The sequence below is a fragment of the Delphinapterus leucas genome, chromosome 3, assembly GCF_059928025.1.
Source record: "Delphinapterus leucas isolate spDelLeu-1000000601 "Yukka" chromosome 3, BTC_Dleu_Yukka2, whole genome shotgun sequence".
NCBI classification, from domain to species: Eukaryota; Metazoa; Chordata; class Mammalia; order Artiodactyla; family Monodontidae; genus Delphinapterus; species Delphinapterus leucas.
This window is the reverse complement of record NC_143131.1, coordinates 146,478,677-146,498,476: the sequence shown is the minus strand read 5'-3', so window position 1 is coordinate 146,498,476 and position 19,800 is coordinate 146,478,677. Positions and strand designations below refer to the sequence as shown.

At 37.4% G+C, this 19,800-nt stretch overlaps 1 protein-coding gene across 15 annotated transcripts in view; it reads left to right on the top strand.

Annotated features, from left to right (window-relative positions):
* The window catches only part of FBXW11 (F-box and WD repeat domain containing 11), a 135,409-nt gene that overhangs the window by 8,662 nt on the left and 106,947 nt on the right, over window positions 1-19,800 (top strand). For 4 of the 15 annotated variants that reach the window (XM_022595121.3, XM_089909663.1, XM_089909660.1 and 1 more), the window contains exon 2: window positions 542-703. The exons of the other annotated variants lie outside the window; for them this stretch is intronic. The gene's annotated coding sequence lies outside the window, so the exon portion shown is untranslated. The remainder of the gene's footprint in view (window positions 1-541; window positions 704-19,800) is intronic. 15 annotated transcript variants of the gene reach the window in all.

Here is a 19,800-nt window from a genome sequence, read left to right as displayed (position 1 = left end):
ATGTCACATGTCTTAAAATGTCCTGTATTTCAGCTGAGGGTGGAAGATTTGAGAGATGTGAAGATTTGATTTCTTATATGTGGCAAACCAAAAGATTTCTTGTTAGGTGCTTAAATACATATTTTGATTGGGAGACATTTGAGCCCTCCTATATTAACTTTGGCTGACAAAGTTTCTGTAATAGTAGAGGAGCTGTCTTAGAAAATGGATAAAATTCATTGTAGCTGAATGATCTGGGACAATTTATGTGCATAATAGAAGAAATTTTTATCATGCATTTGGAAATTGCATGATATTTATCATGAACAAATAATAGTATTAGAGATGTTTCCTTCTTTGTTATGTAGAATTTCTTATCCTTCTCTCAACACAGAGATGAGCAGTGCTACTACAGACCTTTTATACCAAATAGCTGACTCAAGGGTTGTAACTCTTTCTGTGCTTCAGATCCACCACTCCATTGACCCTTCCATTTCTTGGTGGCTGTCCTTTGCCGCTGGTGCCATGGTGGGTGTATGGATTGCTTTCTGTCTTTCAACAGTTACCGAAGTGCATGTTTGGGATTTTGTTGAAGAAAGCTGGATACAGTAAGCGGAAAGAATCTTGGAAGCTGCTTGACTGCTGTCTTTTCTCAGACTAGTCTGAAAGGGAATACCCCCATTCATTCTGGATTGGTGGATCTGAAGTACAAAATATTGTCCAGGTAAGCAATTACCCTGTATTGTTTTGTTATGTAGAACTCAACTCACTGAGAGAAACTTAAAATTTCTTTATTTTTTTCCATTATAATAGAGAAAGAAGAAATGTTAGACATTTATTCATAGTGTTCATGTTTGGGTGTGGTTTAGTGAAGGTATTTGCTAGTAAAAACTTTGTTTCAGTGTAAGAAATGCAGTTATTTTTATTAAATAGGCCCAAAAGTTTTGTAGTCATAGCCTAACAGGGAATACAGTACAGTAAACAAGGGACATTTGTTTGAGGAATAGGTTATAAACTATGGAAAGCAAATGACAATTTTGTGGCATTATCTCATGATTTGTAGTTATTACCTGGTCAGAATAATTTTTGTATTTACCATGTAAAGTAGTGGTCTTTTATTCTTAGGACTCCTGGAGGGTCTTCTCGGGACGATGTACTTACTGTAGCTGCTGTTTACTGGGCATCTACTAAGTGCCAGGCACTATTGTAAGCTCTTTACATATATTTCTTATTTAGTTGGCACCTGCTTTACGTGTATATTACAGATTGTAAAATGAAGCTCATGAGCATTAAGTACAATTTGCCCAGGGTCATACAGCTAGTACATGGCAAGGCCAAGCTTAAGCTTGAGCCTGTGTGCCTCCAGAGCTCTGGCTCTTTCCATCTGACTACATTTGCTGAAGTTTGTACTTCAACTTCAGGATTTTCATATTGTCTATATACTGTTAGAGTAAGATGCGGTTTTCTACAGTGGGTTTTCACTTGGAGAACACATGATGGATCATTGTTTGGCATGGTATCTTAATTGTATCTGGTGTTCTCCCTTCTGAATGAAAAGATTAGAAGATCTTTAGTCAGTCACCAAGTGAACCTAAAGGTAACTTAGGAAGTATAAGAGAGGCTATACATTTGCATGTCAAAATGTGTTTTATACAGGGAAGTATCATTTGGTCTAGTGAACTCAAACCTGTATCTTCTCAGTTCCTCCTTACTTATATGGTTATTTAAATAGCTCAGTAGCTTATTATGTAGACTTCTTTTTTTTTTTTTTAACAGTGACATTCTTAGCATGTTTTTTAAAAAATATTTATTTATTTATTTGACTGCGCCGGGTCTTAGTTGCGGCACGCGTGATCTTCATTGCAGTATGCAGGCTCTTTAGTTGCGGCATGTGGGCTCTTCTGGTTGCGGCATGTGGGCTCTTCTAGTTGCAGCATGTGGGATCTAGTTCCCTGACCAGGGATGGAACTTGGGCCCCCTGCTTGGGAGCATGGAGTCTTAACCACTGGACCACCAGGGAAGTCCCTGTGTAGACTCCTTTTGGTCTGTGGTTTATCAGCCTTACAAGTAAGACATTGTCAGGCAACTCATGACTTTTTCTGGTATTTAATCACTCCAGATTACCCATTTCCTTTACCCTTAAAAAAAAAAAAAAAACCTTTTTATCATAGGCTGACACTCTGGCTTTGTGATCCATGTTTTACTTTTTACATTTGTTAGTATTTCTTCTAGTTGAGCATTTTTCACGCTTGTCACGTGAAGAGCTCTCAGGGTGGTGGTAGTAGGAAAAGTAGTAGTAGTTTACACTTAATGGGCAGTTACTCTGTATTGAGCACAATTCTGAACACTCTACATGTGTAAACTCATTTTCATAGTGACCCGATGATGTAGGTACCCTTATTTCCACTTTAGTTATGAGGAAACTGAAGGATAGAGTAGTTAAGGAACATGTTCAAGGTCACACATCTAGTAAGAGACAAAGATGAGACATGAATCTAAGCAGTTTCGTTTCAGAGAATGTGCTTCTAATGTCTGTGCCTCAAGTTTAAAATACCATCCAGTGATAAAAAGAGGGGCAGAAATCCTGAAGACTAAAACTGTATTCTGATTTCAAAAAATCATTGCAAAGGGAAAGGAAACAATGGTTGCTGAGTATCTATTTCGTACCTTCTGTAGAAAATAGTCTAGATCTCAGATTCTGTGTTAGCCATCCAAGACTATCTCAGCCTGTTTCCCGAGAGGACTCACAGTAGGGTTAGTTTAAGGTTGTCTTCCAGAACAGTGCCGTCCAGTTAGAACTTTCTGGATAATGCAAATTTTCATTATCTGTGCTGTTCAATATGGTAGCCACTAGCCACTTGTGGCTATTTTGAAATGTGGCTCTGTTAACTGAAGAACTGAATTTTAAATTTTAATTAATTTTAATAGCCACAAATACAGTTATAGAATTTACCTTCATCCTAGGTCTGGTCTTGGATTTAACACCCTTAGAAATCTGATCTTGTCAGCATGCTGAAAGCCAGCACCTTATCCCACGGTTAGACTTAAATTCATTAACCAGCTGTGCAAGACTGATGTGTAAAGCCAGAATTCCAGTTTATTAATTTATAATGATATGTGCTTGTTGGCATGATTAATATAAACTTTTCTGATAGGTAGACTTCCTTACTAGATCCTACTTATAACATGCCAGTTTAAGTTTTTCAAATGAGAAGAGATATTTAGAGGAAACTGAAGACTCAAGCCAAATGACCGAAATATTTCTTGTCCAGTGGGTAGACTTTACCTACCAGGTCAGATCATAGTCACGTGGTTTCGTTAGCATGGACTTGACCAGGGAAGTGACATGTGCTGGCCTGGGACTGAGACAACCTCATTCAGCTTTTACTTTAGGGATGGATGGTTTTTCTGTCTTCCTTCAGCTTCTCTGCTTGTTTTTACTTCCCAAATCCTTTTCTGATTACGGCATTCATTTTAAGCATGTTAATATTTACATTCAGCTTGAACGCACTCTTTGTTTTTTAGGTCTGGGAAACTCCTTGTTTTCCTTAAGGCACCTTTATCACTGTTAGGATCCATTTTGTGTTCATTTTTGACTCTCTTTAAGAAGGCAGTTGAATTTTCCTTGCTTCCCTAAGGCCTCTTTCTACTGAAACACACTTAATAGCTTATTTAATTTGGTCATATAGTGTGAGGTAGAATAGGAATATACTCATAAAAAATATGCCTGGTAGTACATTCTCTTTGCATTATATCATGTTATTAAATGAGCTTGTGTTTAGCTTACTATATCATTACTTTGGGACTTGTTCTTGATCCTTCTGTTCTTAAAATAGAAAGAGTGATGTAACCAAATTTGCATTTTAAGAAGTTAACTTTTCAGGTGTCTGTAAGATGGATTGAAGAGACTCAAGGCAGGGAGACCAGTTCGTTCAAGTGTGCAATGATGAAGGCAAACCAAAGCATTGACAGTGGGTATGGTGGAGATGGGGTGGGCTTAAAAGAGATGTAGGTGGCAGGACCTACCAAACGGGGATTGGTTATAGGAGAAAGAGATGGATGGAATATAGTATAGTTTTAGATTTTTGCCTTGGGCGCCAGAATGGTTGTTTGTTCTCTCTTCCAAGATAGGGAATACTAGAAGAACAGACTGGGGGGAGTGGAGGGAGGAGAAAGAATGAGTTCAGTTTGTAGTGAATTTGAGTAGCCTATGGGTGAATCCTCTGAAAGGAGAAGTATCTAGTAGGAATACTGATCTGGCGCTCACCAGAGAGAGCAGGGATAGAAAGATTTGGGAGTTTTTATTTAGCTTCAGTGATAGCTAACTTTACTTATTGGAGTTAGAAGATAACTCGGAGTAAAGATTGAAGAATCTATATATCTGTATGGAAATACTAATATAAAGGAATGGGCTACAGCTCAGATTATGAGATCATATGTGATGTCTCTCAAGAGGTGTTACTACTCTGTCCTTCTCACATTGATCTGGGGATTGTTACAGCCTGTTCCCAATCAGCAAATTAGTCCATTATATTTGGATTGTGATATTTTTTTCCACTGTAGTGGTTTGTTTAATTAATAGAGGTACTGTTTTTGAAATGTATTTTAGAAAGCACCATGTTGTCACTACACATCTTTCATACATTTATCAAATTCATTTCTTTACATCTGGTGACAAAAGCAAGGGAAAACTAACCTAAACAGTGAACATTCTGGACCAAACGTGAAATGGGGAATGGAAATTTGCTCTTCTCTCAGCCTGTCTCAATTCCTGAATGCTTCTCATCTAGCTGTGATGAGTGTGATTATGCTATTTTAAAGAAACATTTTTAACATCACAACATGAGGCCGAAGTACAAGCCAGCTGTTTAATCTACTAGTCAGTTGAAGAAACAGCAAACTGTTCAAGTGCTGGTATGAAAATTAGCTGTGTAGGAATTATTGAGATGGTGTGTTGGTCCAGTGTGGCGTATATTTAAGAGATTTTTAAGGCAGATTTTTACTATATGCTGTTTTCACCTTATGTACTGACTTCAGACCCTTATTCCCAGGTGTGCTATATAACTCCACTGTAATTAGGTTTTAGTAATGAAAGCATGGAGATGTGAAGACTTCATTACAGCTAAAGTCAATCAATACTTAACAAAAAACTTTTTTGAATACATTATATATGTCTATGGTACAAAATTCATAAGGTGCAAAAATGAGTACACAGTAAGGAAAAAAAAGTCTCACTTCTCTTTAGCTCCAGCTACTCAACCACATTCTTGTGTAGCTTTCATATATGTGTGTGTGTGCTATACACATTATTCTGCACCTTGATTTTTTTTAATGTAAAATATGACATGGTCATCTTTCATATCAGTTTCCAAAGAACTCTCATGTTTTTTGAAGAGATAATTTAAAAGATGCACGCTGATTTATTATATGTGCCATAATTTGTGAAACCAGTCTGGGCTGTTACAGATAGAGGCTATTTCCAGTCTTTTGCTGTTATACATAATGCTGTAAAAAATAACTTGACGTGTATGTCATTTCACATGTGGAGGAGTATATCTTCAGGACAGATTCCTGGGAGTGTCACTGGATAGGTGCTTTAAAAAATCTGATAGACATTGCCACGTTGTCCTCCAGTCACATGGCAACAGTTTACACTCTCACAGGCTTTGCTTGAGAGTACTCTTACTTCCTGACACTCTCAAGGTTTTACATTGGTTTTAAGCTGGTTGCTTTTAAAGTTGTTCTCTCTTTTCCCCCATAACTTTTTATTATGAAGAATTTCATACATATAAAAGTTGGGGAAAAAAGCAGTACAACAAACACCTGTATACTCTCTCCACCTAGACTCAACAGTTGTTAACATTTTGCTGTATTTGGATCATTTCTCTGCTCCCCCCCTTGGTCGTCCCTTCGTCCGTTCCCTCCCTTCTTCCTCTGTCCCTCTCCTCCCCTTTCTGTCCTTCTCTCCCCAAATAAGTACCCTTTTTTGTTGTTAAACAATTTGGAAGTAAGTTGCAAACATGATACCCCATCCTCTAAACATTTCAGCATGTATCTCTTAAGATAGTCTCTCTCTAAAAGCAAGCGTACATACACACACACACACCATGTATATAGTATACATCTCCATATATAACCAAATACTAAATATAGTCATATGTATTTTATACATATATAAAGCCACAATAGTATTTTTATATCTAAGAATGAAAGTAATTCCACAATATAATAACAAATATTCAGTTCAATATTAAAAAAAAACCCCTCTTTAAAAAAAAAAACCAAGTTCCAAATAAAACACACCTTTTGTATTTGGTTGTAGATGTCTTTTAAATTTCTTTTTGTTTTAACTGTCCCTCTGCCCTTTTCCCTCTCCTGGAATTGATTTTTTTTTTTTTTTAGGGGTCCAGCTCAGTTAGTTGTCCTGTAGGGTGTGCAGCATTCTTCGCTTGTCTGACTATTTCTTCATGGTGTTACTTAACTCGTTTCTCTAGCTCCTATACTTGCTGTAAACTGGAAGTTATGTGAGAGGCTTGATTGCAGCCCATTTAATAAGAATGACAAGAATGCTTCATCATAGGTGAAGTGTACTTTGCATTGAGTCATGTCGGGAGGCACTTAATGACAGGTTATCCCATTATGAGCTATGCTAATTTTGATCCCTTGACTAAGGTGGCAGCAGCCAGATCTCTCCATTAAGGTACAGTTTTATCCCCTATTATTACAAAGGACTATGGGATAATATTTTGGCACCTTGTAAATATCCTGTTCCATTACAGCCTTTCACCCAGTGGTTTTAGCATCCTGAGCCTGAAATCAGTTATTACAATGTAAGTTACAGAATTGTGGTTTTCTGTCATTTCGTCTATATTTGTTAGCTAGCATTCACAGAGGCCATCTCGTTTCTCCTCCTTCCTTTTGTGTATCACCATACTCTCATGGATTTTATTTATTCACTGTGTTAACAGTCAATTACAATCTTTATTGATGTTCAGATTTGGCTAATGAGAGCCCCTTCAAGATAGCTCCTGCTTCCTTTTTAACATGAGCCCATCAGTTTTGGTGTGTTTCTTGGTTTTCTACTTTTCCCTGCATATCAAGAATCAACCGTTTCTCCAAGAAGCTCTGGTTCCTTTTAGTGGGGAATGGTGTTTAGAAACAAAATCAATACTGTTGGGTTGTTGTTGCTTCTAGACCTTTTCAGTGGACAGACCTAAGACGTATATTTAAAATGAACCATGTGTTCATGTTAGTTCTGATTCAAACTTAATATTACAGGGATATTTTTCTGAACCTTGTTAGCCTTTTGATTTTCAAAATCTAAGGGATCATACTGTGTAATGGCCGTCTATTTGAGGTACTAATTGTTATGCAAATAGGCAGATAAATAGCTTTATTCATTTGTTATTGAGCATGTAATCGAACAGGTACTGTTTGGTAATGTGGGGAATACAGAACAGAATCAGATGTGTACCTTGCTTCCAGAATCTTACAGTCTTTTACGTAAAAAAGTATAGTTTAATGTGAGAACTGCTAAGGATCATGAGAGGTGGACATACGTTGTGTGGGAGCTAGAAAAGAAAGGAAATCTCATAAAGGAAATTTTAAAAAAGTTACCTTTTGGGGCTTGAGCAAAAATTAGACATGGATGTGGATGTGTTGGGGCAGAGGAGGGATATCATAGCAAAGGTAACCAAATGAACAGTAGCTGGGAGGCAGTGGTGTGTATTGTCTGTTGGGAGTAAGTAGTTCTGTGGATTGTTGGAGTGTAGTTTGTGTGAAGGGATTGAGGTAGATAAATTTGTAAAGAGATTATAACCAAATCTTGGGTCATCCTTTAGGTCATAAGTTACAGACAAGTAGCCTGTAGATAGAGATCCACAGATGTATTTTATTTGATCTGCATAGATTTTTAAAAATTAGACATTTCGTATGAAAACACTCTGGTTTTGCCTGAAAACTGGAGCTGAGTAGTGGCTGCCTTTTTGAGTCAAGTCTTGTACTTTCCTGGTCACCATAGCTCCTGTAAGGCCTTCTTTACTTTTGAGCTTGTCATCCCTCCAGGAGAGGAAGGGTGAGGGTAGTGGGTGTGGTTTGAGATGAGAGATGACCTGAAAGTTTGAGCAAAATCTGTGCTTTAGAAAGATCACTCTGGCAGTCAGTTTGGAGGATGCAGTGGAGCAGGGAGACCAATTAATAGACTGTTGTAATGTTCCAGGGAAGAAATCACAAGATAGTAACAGATGGTGTGGAAGAGGAGGAGATGAGACATTTTAAATGTAGAATGGGTAGATTGTATTGATAGATATGAGTACGTATGTGCATGTATTGAAGAGAATGTAAATCAGACTGTCTTAAAACATGAAGTCCTGTCTCTAAAAAGCTTTGCATTCATAAATCAGTTATGAATTAACTGATTGTGAATGAATTAATTATAGTTTCTGGAACTTAACCACATATTTTTTAATCTGTTGGTTAATTTTGGAAGACAGCAGTAATAGTTTCATGCGTTGCCACTGTGTTTAGTTTTGCAATATGCAAATAAAGTGCTTCAACAAAGTCTAACTCTGACATGGCTTTATTTCTGAAAGTTTATAAAGTGAATATTTATATTATGATTTTAAAAGTCACTTTCCTTATAATTGTGGAGCTAAACTTTCAAGCAAAAATATTAGCAATGCTAGTACTTATTTTCAGAATGTTGGCTGCTTGTATTTAATTTTCCCCACAATCTCTGCAAGAACTTAATCAAAAGGATAGTGAATCAACAAGGGACTGTACTGTAGACTTGAAATTACACCTTTATTAAAACCATATATACTGGTAATAATAATAATAAGTATTTTGGACATCTTCCCTGTCTGGTTAGGGCATGACCTTATCCAGTCCCATTTCCAGTGCCGTTACTCCAGATATTTAGTAGCACCACCAGCTCAGGTAATCTGAGGGAGGTGGACATGAAGAACATGTAACTGAGTAGACTGGGAATGAGAGTGACTCACACTGACAGAGGCCACACCTGGATACTGTGTAAAAAGCATCCAGCTTCAAGGGATGGACAAAGATAGATTAAAGGGCATTTGCATATATATATATTTTTTGCTTTTAACTTACATACAGTATAGAACACAAATATTAAGTGTACAGCTTAATGATTTTTTTTACATGTGTGTATACTACACTGTGTAACTACTACCCAAATCAAGATAGAAAACATGCTAGAGCCACTTGAGGGCTCTTTTGTCTGTGCCTCACCCAGTCAATAGACCCTCCCAAAGGTCTATTCTGGCCTCTTTTATTATAGGTTAGTTATGGCTGTTTTTGGATTTTATATAAATGGAGTTATACAGCATATATATGTACTCTTGTGTTCCCCCTCCCCCATTACTGTATCCGTGAAATTCATCCATTTTGTTGTGTATTTTTCCCTCCGTGCATTATTCCATTGTATATATAGTCCATGATTCATTTATTTTACTGTTGATAAATTAGTTGGTTTGTTTCCAATTTTTGGCTGTTATTATGAATAACACTTCTAAGGTGGACATAAACACTTGGTTCTCTCAGTTATAAAAACCCCAGAGTGGAATTACTGGGTCAGAGGATAGACGTATGTTTAGTTTCAGTAGATTCTGCTAAACTGTTTTCCAAGCACTTACGACAATTTAGACACCTACCTGTAATGTGGAGAGTTCCAGTTATCTCTTGGCTTTGCCAATCCTTTTCATTTTAGCCATTCTGATAAGTGTGTACTGGTATCTATTTTGTAGTTTTGGGTTTTTTTTGTTTAATCAGCTTATTGATGTATAGTTTACATGCAATAAAATGTACTCATTTCAAGTATACTGTTTGAGTTTTGAAAACTATATATACTCATGTAACCACTACCACAATCAAGATATAGAACATTTCTACCAAAAAAAAACTTCCCTCATTACCCTTTGGAGTCCCCTCAACAGCATCCTCGGCCTCAGGTAACTTGCTTTCTATTACTGTAGATCAGTTGTGCGTGTTCTAGAATTTCATATAGATGGGATGGGTACAGCATGCGTATACTGCACGTACTCTTAGTCTGTTTGGCTTATTTTGCCTAACATGTTTTTGAGATTCATTCCTGTATCAGTTGTTTGTGCCTTTTCATTGCTTAGCAGTGTTACATTATACGAGTATACACAGTTTTGCTTATCCATTTGCCAGCTGATGAATATCTGGGTTGTTTCCAGTGTTTGGCTATTACGAATAAAGCTTGCGTGAACATTTGTGTTCAAGTTTTAGTTTGGACATTTCTTTTCTCTTGTGTATACCTAGGAGTGGAATTGCTGGGGTAGAGTGTAGATGTATGTTTAGTTTTTCAAGAAACTGCCAGATCTTTTCACAAAGAGGCTGTACATTCTTAGAGTTCCTCTGACCGTGTATGAGAATTCCAGTTGCTCTACATCCTCATCAGCACTTGACATTGTCATTCAGTTTTAGCCATTCTAGTAGTTGTAAAATAGTATCTCATTGTGGTTTTATTTTACATTTCCCTAACGACTAATGATGTTGAGCATTTTTTTCTTGTGCCCATTGACCATTTAGCTATCTTGTTTAGAGAAATGCTTATTCAAATCTTTTGACCCTTTAAAAAAATTGAGTTGTCTTTTTACTTACTGATTTGTGGGAGTTCTTTATTATAGTCTGGAAACGAGTTCTTTGTCTGACATACATATTGCAGACACCTCCTGTTCTGTGGCTTGCATTTCCAATGTCTTAATATTGTCTTTTGGTGGGCAGGAGGTCTTCATACTAATGAAGTCTAATTAATCAATTTTTTCTTACATAGTTACTAGTTTTTGTGTCCTGTTTATGAAATTTTTGCCTACTCTAAGGTCTTAAAGATACTCTGTGCCTTCTTCTAGAAGCGGTATGTTTTTACCATCTCAAAATAATTGTTTTTTATGGTTGAGATAGGGATCAAGATTCATTTTTACTTCCCATGGTTACCCAATTAGCCCAGTACTGTTATTTACACATATGTTAAAAAACTGTTGAAAAAATGTTGAGTAAGAAACTTATATTTTCTTTTTACAGAAGTAATTTATATTTATTATAGGAAAATTGCCAATAAAAATTATGTAAAATAAGAAACAAAAAGAATAAAAAGTTCCACTGATAACTGCTGTTAATATTTGGTATACTTCTCTGCCTTCATATACATAATTTTTTCTTTCATATATGTTTCATATTTGTTTTTCACACATAAAATTATTTTTCAAACTGCCTTTAAAACTCAGCAATATTTGTGACATCTTTCTGAACCATCATACATTTCTTTATAACATTTTGAAGGGGTGCCAAATATGCATGAACATGCAAATGGTAAATAGTTAAACCACTCCTTTATTAGACATTTAAGTTATTTCTAATTTATAGCAACTTAAAGGTGGTGCTCTTTCTTGAAGTTTAATTTTTGACTAAATCTGTGAGTATTACCTTGGGGTAAGTTCTAAGAGGTGGAATTGTTGAGTCAAAGAGTGTACACAAAAAATGTGCATGTGTATTTTATATAGCCAAAGGTTTTACCCACTTTCTGTTATTTATATGAACATGATATATCAAACTGACCATAGTCTATGAAAGTGCTCTTTTCTCCATGTTTATGCCATTTTAAGGTATTAATAATTTTTTAAAATCCCAATTTGGTTAAAGAATTTAAAATTTTATTTTTTTAAATTACTAGTGATATTGGACATATATTTCTTAGGTTTGTGGCTATTTATGTTTCTTTCGTGAAGAAAGGGAAATATGTAGATTAGCTGTCTTCTCTGCTGATTCTAGATCCAGGTGCATTTGGGGAGTAGCAGAAGGAAGTCACCTGGGTGAGGAACTTCTGAGTTTGTTGTGGCTGGGGCAGTGCTGCCCTTTTGTGATTGAAATGACCATTTTTGTTAGAAGCCAGCTGCAGGAGTATCTGCTTTATTCAGCAGACTGTCTGCGGCAAGCTTAAGCCAGGTCACTGCTCTGGCTTGCCCCCCCGGCTGCCGGTGCTCTTTATGAAGCGCGTTAGGATCCGTCTCGACTGGCCTCACTGACAGCTTCAGGGACACTCACTCCTACTAGCCTTTGCTGCTTTGACCTAGGAAGTGAGGTTCTGCTGGGAATTCTTCTACTTTTCAGGTAGACTTTTCTTTGTTTACGTGCAGTGAACCCCTGTTTCCAGTCCAGTTTTTTCTCTATTATATTTAATAGAAATTCCTTGAAATGTCTTAATATTTGTGGAGAGCACCCTAGCCAGGTTTCCAGTGCCATTGTCTTTTACTTTGATATTCCTTTGATGATTTCAGTTGCACAGTCAGAAACCGCAGCCTTGGCACCTCTGTCTTCCTCCTGAGTCTTGTCTATTTTTGCTGTTTTTCACCTCAGCTTTCCATACTTCAGTCACAGTGATTTTCCCCCACCCCTTCCTCCAGTGCACCAGATTCTGTCTTGACCTAACAAGCATTAACATCTATTATTTGTTATCAGGGAGGCTTCACCCTTAACTCCTTTCTTGCCCATTTAACCTCTGCTTGTCCTTTAGAGCTGAGTTCAAGCATCAATTCCTCAGGGATTGTGTCTGGGCCCCCATGTACCCCCTACAGGTTAGATTCCCTTTGTCATATTATTACAGCATTCAGTTCTTTTTCTTCACAGCTGTTAACATAATTGTAATTGATAAACGTATTGCGTAATCCCCCACTAGAGTCAGCTTCTTTATTAAGAAGGTAACCTCCATGGGGACAAGGATCACGTCTCTCATGTCATATTCAGTTCATAGCATATTCCCAGCATCTAGCACAGTGCATGCCATACAATTGCCCAGTTGATTGAATGAAGGAATAAATTTAGGAGGGCAAATAAGAATGAACCATTTTGTATCAGAAGTTTATATGTACTTTTAAAATGAATACATTCACTCCATTGCTTGGTGTTTTCTGTTTCACTATCATCTCTTAGTTTTAAATGACTTGGTCATGAAAATTAAGCTGTTGGCATCAGTAACTCCTTTCAGAAGATCAAAACGCATCCCTTCTCTCCCTCTCTGCCTCTAAACCAGACATTGACTTCTGATCTGTCCAGATAGTAATACTACAGCTGTCATTTTGAAGGATTTGTCAGCTGCTGTAAACTGCTAACCTTCCCTTTCCTCCCCCTCCCTTTTTTTTCGTGTGTGTGTGTGTGTGTGTGTGTGTGTGTGTGATTAATAGGATCACTATTACTGGGAGTTGCTTCCTTAGGTCAAGTAAATTTAGTAAATGCTGCACGTAATCTCCTCCTCTTAGAAATTCACTTGGTAATTGTCATTTTAATAATATGTTTCCCAGTATTTCCCAAACTTTCTGACCCCAGAATTCCTCTCCTCCTTTATTTTGGTTCAAAACTGATACAACCCAAGGCTCTTTACTATTTTTGTGTATTTCACCCCAACTTCTTTTATGCACCAAGGGTTCTCTTATCACCCTGCCAAAGTAAGGAGGGAGGGAACTAACACTCGTTAAATGCCAGATTTACATCTACGATTCCTTTTAATCTTCACCATAACCTTGAAAGATAGGCTTATTTTCCACATTTTAGCATGTGAGGAAATGGAGACTGGAGAAGAGAATTATTTTTTTGCTCAAGGTCACATAGTGATTCTTTTCCTCTCTTTCTCTTGTCCTCCCTCCCTCCTTTCCTTCCTCCCTTCCTTCCTTTTTATCTCTACAAAACCTTGTGCTCTTTCCCATCCCTGCCTGGGGTAAGAAAAGAAAAACTCTTCTGATTATTTTAGATTCCGCACCTCTAGGTATCACCTTAGTTTGAGGAGTGTTAGGTGGCAGCTTGGGACTCTTAAAAGTGCCAGAGACTCTGGAGCAGCAGAGTTTCCAGGTTGTAGGTGGGCAGCAGCAGATTGTCAGTATTTGGGGAGATTGAGAAGAACAGGGGAAGCCTTGCCTGCCCCTGCCCAAATTGCCCCTGTAAGCCCTCATGCTTCCTTTGCTCCCTCATCCTGTGCTTAACTCATTCTCCCCAGTTCCAGTCTTTTCTCCTTTGTTGGAGTTCTGTTGATAGATTGGCTTTTTATCAATAGTGCAGTAGTTAATATTTATTGAGTGCCTGCTTTGGATGTAGCAGGTGCTGTACTCCTTGAAACAGCTGGCTTGCTTAAGGTCACATAGTGTGAATCTAGAATCTTAACCTACCTCTGCCTAAGTGTTTTTTTTTAGTCTTAACAAATTTTTTCCTAAGGGAAACCTACCCTAAGCAATGAAAATCTGTGAAATCATGGGTTTGATGTGCTAGCTGTATATTTTTTATAATGTATTTAAATTAAATGTATAGCTATTAAACATTAAAAACACCCTTACGGGGCTTCCCTGGTGGAGCAGTGGTTGAGAGTCCGCCTGCCGATGTAGGGGACACGGGTTCGTGCCCTGGTCCGGGAGGATCCCACATGTCGCGGAGCGGCTGGGTCCGTGAGCCATGGCCGCTGAGTCTGTGCGTCCGGAGCCTGTGTCCCGCAACGGGAGAGGCCACAACAGTGAGAGGCCCGCGTATCGCAAAAACAAACAAACAAACAAACAAAACACCCTTACCTGTCACCAGAAATCACCTTGAATACTAAACCTTGGGAAACATTGCTGTAGTCTACCCTTTTAACTTTATTCATTCATCCATCCATGAATAGTTCAGTATGTATCTGTAAAAGATGTGCACTTAAAAACAAAAAACTGATAAAAACACACACATATAGAGCACATAGTTCCATTATTATACCTAAAAAATTAACAATAATTCCTTCATATCAAATAGTGTTTATATTTGCTTAATTGTCTCACAAATAATTTTTAAATTAATCGCCCTTACTTTTTAGAACAGTTTTAGATTTGCAAAACAATTGAGCAGGTAGTACAGAATTGTCATATACACCCTCTTCCCCTGCATAGTGTTCTCCATTATTAACATCTTACATTAGCGTGGTCATGGGCTGCTATTGACGCAGTATTATTAACTATAGTCCATAGTGTATTCAGCTGTCTTTAGTTTTTACCTCATGTCTTTTTTCTGCTCCAGGATTTCATCCAGGATCCCACCTTACATTCAGTTGTCGTGTGTTCTTAGGCTCCTCTTGGCTGTGTCATTTTCTCAGACTTTGTTTTTGATGACCTTGACAAGTTTTTTGGAGCACTGGTCAGGTACATTGTATTGCCCTCTGTTGGAATTTCTCTTGTTTTTCTCATAAAGTCTCTTAGTAGTTGGTTTTTCCAATTCAGGAGACAGAGTTGGTTCACACATTGCATATAGTTAATAGTCTCTCAAATCTCTTTTAATCTATAAAAATTGCCTCTCCCATCTTTTTTTCTTGCTATGTATTTATGGAAGAAACTGGATTGGTCATTTGTTCTGTGTAACTTCCCCAAATTTGGATTTTGCTAATTATGTTCTTATTAGGTCTACATATTCTGATCTCATTTGTATTTCTTATAAATTGGTAATCACATCCAGAGGTTTGTTAGATTTAAGTTTAGTTTGTTTCTCTATCAATTAACAAAATAAAACAAAAATCAAAACTCATGCTATGTCCACTGTGCTATGGTGCTTTCTTACTTTGGTGATATTCTCTCTCCTTTCCAAGTAAGTGATTCTTGAAGAAATACAGAACTTCTTTGCATTTGCATTTTTCTGAGTTAAAAACTGCATAATTTATTGACAGCTGATAGGGAAGCAGTAACCTGGCTGCAGGAATATCCACATGTCGTTGTCAATTTTGCCAAGGACAGTGATGACACATTTTATGGTATTGACTATCAGTATTAGAGTTTTATTCCTATAGTTTTTAAAGTTTTCAACTTTTTTCTTTTTCTCAGTTCAGAAATGTAATGACTTTTGCTATTGTTAGTATATACTTAAACCTTACTTTATTTCAAAAAAAAAAAAAGAATTTGAGTGATTACAATGACCCATACAGTGTAGGAAGATAAAAACAAAATAAGTGGATAAATGAAGACGAAAGGAAAAAATAAATGTAGTAAAATAAGATAAAGGAAGGGTTAAAGTTATGCAAAAATGCATAGAATAAGGTTAGTTGTTGCAGGAGGGGCACAGGTTAGGTGCTGCTCGTAATAGTAATATTCTGTGTCTGTAGCCGTTTGCAGGACTTTGGTAATCTTAGATGATAAATATATTCCTTGCTCTAAGGTTATTTATTTATTTGGTGTGCTTGTACTTGGTACTACCAACCTCATTGCTTATTTGGAATTAAATGCCTATAAAGCAGTGGGTCAGCTTTCTCAGTATTGGGTATCAGAGCTCCTTGGAAAATCAGGACTCGTTTTTTCTGTTGTACTTTCTTTCTGCATTCTTCTTAGTGTTTAGTTTACCCTGTTACATATTTTTTTCTTTCTCTAGTGTCTGTGTTATAGCAGGAACGGGATATTCTTCGAACATTTAGTTTTGAATACTTTTAGTAGAATAAAATGACTTCCTAGGAAAATAAAAATAAATTTAAGAATGTTTCATCTGCAGAATATTCTTTGTCTTTAAGACCATGGCCGTGTCAAATACGTTTTTGGCTTTTGCCTGTTTTATTTGAACTAAATATTTAAGTTTTGTTATGATTTTTTTCCAGTATAAGGTGGCAGAAAACCCAACTCAAAACTGGTTTAAGCTGAAACAGGGAATTTATAATTTGAAAAATCCAGAGGTAGATGTGGATTCAGCTTTATTCCTCAGAGTGAATGTAGTACCTCCTAGGACCAGCTGTCCCTTGTGGTAGCATGAGGGCAGTTCCAGCTTTCATCCTCTTATGTTCACGCTCAGTGGGGAAAGAGATTTCTTGTGGCTCCCGTAGAAGTCCTGGATTCAACTTGGAGTATGTGCTTTTTCCTGAGTATGTGCTTATTCACGTAATCACACTGTGATTAGGTGATGTAGTCAAAAAACAAGTGTCCACCATCAGCCCTTTAAAATTACAACATTACATTCTTCTCTAGCCTCTGAATCAAATTATTGCTTTGCATGTAACCCTCTGGACTTTACATGTTAATTATTTGATAAATTAGCAAATATTTATTGAGTTCCTACTCTGTACAAGCGCTGTGCGGACCTGAAAGCATTACATTGTAAATTGGTAAATTGTCTTATTAATTGCTTGTATTACTTTATTTTTTATAAATTATTTTGGAAATACAACACTTAGTTTATTTGGAAATAAAGTACAAATTTTATAGGAAAGTTTAGTACTTTGTGTTTCCTGTGGTTTATAGACCAATTTTTGATTTTTGAATTTGATTATTTTCAAAGTAAAAGTAAATATCACCCTTTCAACCTTTTTTGCTCACATCCCAATCTTGGTAGCTGTTTTTTTGTTTGTTTTGGGGGGTTGTTGTGGGTTTTTTTGCGGTATACGGGCCTCTCACTGTTGTGGCCTCTCCCGTTGCGGAGCGCAGGCTCAGCGGCCATGGCTCACGAGCCCAGCCGCTCCACGGCATGTGGGATCTTCCCGGACCGGGGCACGAACCCGTGTCCCCTGCATCGGCAGGCGGACTCTCAACCACTGCGCCACCAGGGAAGCCCCTTGGTAGCTGTTTTTATTGTTTCTCTTTAGACTTTTAATTCGTCGATTAAAAGAAATGTGGATCACGGAATATTTTTTTTTTGTCTTAAATGCAGCAAAAAAAATGCCCGCGTGAGATTTGTCTTCTGATCCTCCTCTCAATTCTGTATTTTCTCAGAGTTAATAAAAAATTTATTATGATGGTGACATGTCTGTTCTGTGCTTTGTAGAACATCTTGACTGACCACTTATAGCTGTCATACATAAAGTTATTAAAACAATGGCGCTTAATAGTGTTTTTGAAAAAGAAGTCCAGTATCTCTTAAATTGATATTGGGCCTTTACATCTTGACTTCATTACGTCCTTTGTGTGAGAACTTCCAGAGTGTTGTAGTCTACCTGTGTTCATATGTACTCCTGCACAAAGGTCTGTAACGTATAGGTTGACCTTATCGTAGCATGTGTCTCGCAGCAATTATCTGCTGTTGAGACTAGGTGCTTTCAAGGGGGTACATACCAAAAGCACCTCGTGAGATATTTAGAAGACCTGGGCTATAAAAACATTTTAAGAAGATGGACAAAATGCTCTCTATAAGGTCCCTTTCAGCTCCAGAATTTAATGAAATCTCTGGCTTCCAGAGGTAAGAACTCCCCTTACCCAATTGCCTGCAGGAAACAGTGTGAAGGGAATCAAAGACAACCTTGCTGTGCAGCAAGCAGCAGGAATCCTTACTAAGGCAGTCCTAGCCCCCGGCTGAAAGACAGATTCGTTTGTTCTTAGAGCCCAGTGGATTGTGAGGCACAAAACTTCATTCTTATTTGAAACCAAGGTCTGCTTAGGATATGAGAACAATGGGGATTATATGAGAAAGTAGAGCAAATGCAAAGTTTACTATACATTTAATTAAGGGTTGATAAATCCCTGTATATCTATTAGCTTGGACCACTCACTTTCATGCTATTCCTAGCTTAAAGAAGCAAACTTTTGATTACGATCTTTTTCTAGATCCATCGCTCTGTGTGTGTGTGTGTGTGTGTGTGTGTGTATAAAATTTTAAACATTGAGACTCTACTAACTTGGAATATGTGTTTCTTTGGAATGGGGGCTGGTTAGGTCTCTGAAAATAAATGGGTATTCGAGAAATGAGCAGTGTTTAGAAAATATTAGAGGGCTTGTTTAAATGGTGCAAGGTTTGATTTCAAAAGATTTCTTAGCAGGACCAACTTTCGTTCGATAGGTACAGTGAGACAGGAAGCATGTTAGATAGTGGAAGCTTTGAAAGTCTTTGGAAGTGATTTTTAAAATACCATAAGTTAGTGGAGGTTGAGTTTTAATACTGTTGAAAGCAGTGAAACTGCATTTCTTTGAAGTATTTTATACTTTAGGAATTTAGCCATTTATCTCCCTTTAGTGAACTGGGAAATAATATAGCTTTATTTCCAGAAATAATTTTGATACCAGAATATTTGGTTTTCAGAATTCTTGTGTTGTCTGTTGAAGCATTTAGTATACTGGCATGTTCAGTAAACTTTTTGAATGAATAATCAGTTTAAATGAAAGAGTTAAAGTAGGATTATGATGTAGAGAGTAGATGCAGTAACATTCCTTAAGGCATCTTTCTGAAAGTGATATTTCTTCCTAGAAAAAAAGAGAGTGTTCATTATATCAGAGGAAAAAAAGTTTCCTCTTTCTGTGTGTTCTAATTTTTTGTTTTTGGCTATGCCGAGCGGCTTGCGAGGTCTTAGTTCCCTGGCCAGGGATCGAACCTATGCCCCCTGCAGTGGAAGCATGGAGTCCTAACCACAAGACTTCCAGGAAATAAACTCTAATGTTCTTTTTAAAACGTGATAAACTTTGCACTCTCTTACATGAAAGTAAGGTAAGAATTTTGGTTCAGTACTGATATGATAGGGCAGTCAGATCTTGTTGTGTAGGCACTTCCAGAAATTCTCTGATTTTTGGCTTGTGAGAGTTGGTAGAAGGATGAGGAAGGGGTGCCGCCAGCACCTGTGTCTGGAATGGTAAAGAAGGGGAGGTTGGACTGACTCAGGGTGGGGCTGGTGCCCAGGTATAGATAATGAGAGCAGATTTCTCTTGGTGCTCAGATGATGTCTACAAAACAAGGTGAGTTTTTAGTTCTTGCACCCTGGAATTCTTTTCAGGTGTCATGCAGTGTGGAGTATGGATTGTCAGATGTTTAGAAGTGGTAGCCTCCTAAGACAACACGGTTGGTGAAGAGTTTTCTGTGGCTGGGTATTCTCAGCTA